This window comes from Muntiacus reevesi, chromosome 10, assembly GCF_963930625.1.
Source record: "Muntiacus reevesi chromosome 10, mMunRee1.1, whole genome shotgun sequence".
NCBI lineage: Eukaryota > Metazoa > Chordata > Mammalia > Artiodactyla > Cervidae > Muntiacus > Muntiacus reevesi.
The window spans coordinates 28,372,579-28,375,168 of NC_089258.1; the positions used below are offsets into that span (position 1 = coordinate 28,372,579).

The 2,590-nt window shown below is 45.4% G+C and overlaps 1 non-coding gene across 1 annotated transcript; it reads left to right on the forward strand.

Annotated features, from left to right (window-relative positions):
- Positions 1 to 1,651: 1,651 nt before the first annotated feature.
- TRNAG-CCC (transfer RNA glycine (anticodon CCC)) lies at positions 1,652 to 1,724 on the forward strand. The gene has a single exon. It is a non-coding gene; the product is annotated as a tRNA-Gly (tRNA).
- Positions 1,725 to 2,590: the final 866 nt, after the last annotated feature.

Consider the following 2,590-nt stretch of genomic DNA (forward strand, 5'->3'; position numbering starts at 1 on the left):
CCTGTTCCTCCAACGAGGTCAGGGAGGTCCAGGGACCTAAGGTGCTTGGGGTGAGGACAGGGAAAGCCAGAGACAGCTGGGAGCAGCGCTAAGAGGACGAATCGTTGGCACACGGGATGGATTAGATCTCTGTCTGCTTCTCAAGACAGTGATGGATCGTGTGCAAAGCGGTCCTGCCCCTTCAGTGGTTTCTGATGCATCTCTGTACCTGGAGAGACAGCTCCTCTTGGGCATCGGCAGCGTCTGCTTCTTCGCCCGATCTCGGAGCTCGGGAGCACAGCAGGGCTGCAGGAGGGAGGGCAGATGACTTAGGCTTCCCCCACTCGACTCCCAGCCAGCTGCGAATAAGTGATTGCAAAGCATTTTACAAGAGTCAAGTGCCCTTTTGATGTGACATAGGAATAATATAAAAAAAACAATCCCCTCTCTTGAAGGGTCAGTGATTCATTTCTTCCTACACGTCTGTGTCCATTGAAGCCTTCTTCTCTGCACCTAGTTAACAACAGTAAAGGGATTTCAGGCCTCGACCAGATCAAGGGACGGAATAATATAGGCCTGATTGAAGCTTTGTTCCTCACGACTCTTACTGCTCATGCTGACGGTGATGGCGATGATCTCTTCTGAGTGCTTGCCGGATCCAAGGAAGCTTCAAAAGAACTGGACAAGGTAGATACTGTCATCATCTCCTTTTACACGTGGGGAAATGAAGGCTTCTAGATGTTAAATATTTTCCCCAAGGTCACACAGGTAGGAGTGGAACCCATCCTCCTACCTTCAGATGATAATGCTTATCAGCATTATGCTTTTATTGTAGTTCTTTTATTACTAAATTTTATGGAAGAAACATTTATACCAGACCTGAACTGGGTGCTTCTAAATCCAGGATCCTGTGTAAACGTCATGAGATTTCTGTGGTCGACATTATTCCTACAGCCCCACGTCTTACAGTATTTTATTCTGAATCTGGTCATTTTGCACAATTCCGTGTTGCCCATTTACTGTTAAATGCACTTGGAAGGAGATAAGAAGTTCTGTTTAAAAAAAAAAAAAAAAAGACCTGGATCCATACACCTTCCACATCACCTGTTTATTTTTGTACCTCCCCTCCCTTCCTGTACTCTTCCACGTGTGTTTAGTTTTTGATTACAGGTAGGTGTTTGTCTTTAAATACAAGCACAATCCAGATAATGTGCTAGTCCTTCCTTTATCATTTGATATTATTTGAGGACATTTTCCTAAATCTTTATAATTCTCTCGGACTGCAGTAACCACTTTGTGGCTATGGCATTATTCACCTAGGGACCTTGATTTTGAAATAATTTTGTTTGCAAGGACTATCTGTGTTTCTATTAAATGATTTCTTTGAGTAGCCTTTTTGGAATAATTGTCAGGAGAGTAGGTCTGGGGTCAAAAGATGGGCAGACTGTATTTATTGAACACTTACTAAATTCTGACTGTGTTTAGGAGCAAGAGATAAAATAGCTAGGGGAGCTGAATAGAAGAGACATGTCCCTGTCCTCCTCAAACTTGCCTTGGGAGAGCCAGACTAAAGGAACAAGCAAATAAGTAAGCAAGATAGTTATGGACCATGGCGATATGCTGTGAACCCATGAGCCAATTGATGGGATAGAAAAGAACTGGTGAGAGGACTTCCCTGGTGGTCCAGCGGCTAAGACTCTGTACTCCCAATTCAGGGGGCCCAGGTTCGATCCCTGGTCGGGGAACTAGATCCCGCATGCTGAAACTAAGAGTTTCAATGCTGCAGCTAAGACCTGGTAAGCCAAAATAAATAAATAAATAAATATTTATTTTTTAAAAAAAGAAGTGTAGAGTCCACTCGGGTAGATTTCCTGGAAGCTAGTCTGAGAAAGGATCATTTGAACTGAGACCTAGAGTATGACAGTGATCCTGGCGGATGGAGGGAACACATGCGAAGTGTGGGTGCTTCTATCCATCAGGTGAACCTGAGCTGTGAGTGGGATGCAGCATACAGATGGCCAAACTTTTCAGTGTAATCAATTGCTCCAAAAATCCGGATGCTGTTGGGTGGAAGTTTGGCTCCTGCTCTCCTGATGCCCAGATGGCCTCCCGAAGGGTCTACTCTTGTCCCTTCTTGGTCCATTTGCCGTCTGGCAGTCAGTACGGCTGTGTACGAGTGGATCATGCATGAATTGTAAGTTGGAGAAACTCTGTCTCAAACTTGGTTTAGAAAAAAAAAATGAATCTCATGACTCACAAAGGTGAAAAGTTTAGGTACAGCTGGATCCTGGGGCTCAGACAATAGCTGCAGGACTCGTTCTCAGCTCTGCTCTGCCCTGGGGTGGTTTATTCTAAGGCACGTCCTCCTCTTGCTGTGATGTGATGGTCCCCAGCCACAACCCAAGCTTACATCTTTACCAGAAGTTCTGGTGGAAGTCTTGTTTATTGGCCTAGTTGAGTAACGTGGTGTCCAGACAGGTGGGGTGGGTGGGTGGGTTAGTTGGTGGGATGATGTGGAGTAGATGGAGGCAGGGAATCATGATCCAAGTATGCTTTTCCTGCTCACTTCTGGTGCTGGGAACAGGGTCAACCCACTCAACCTCATGGCATG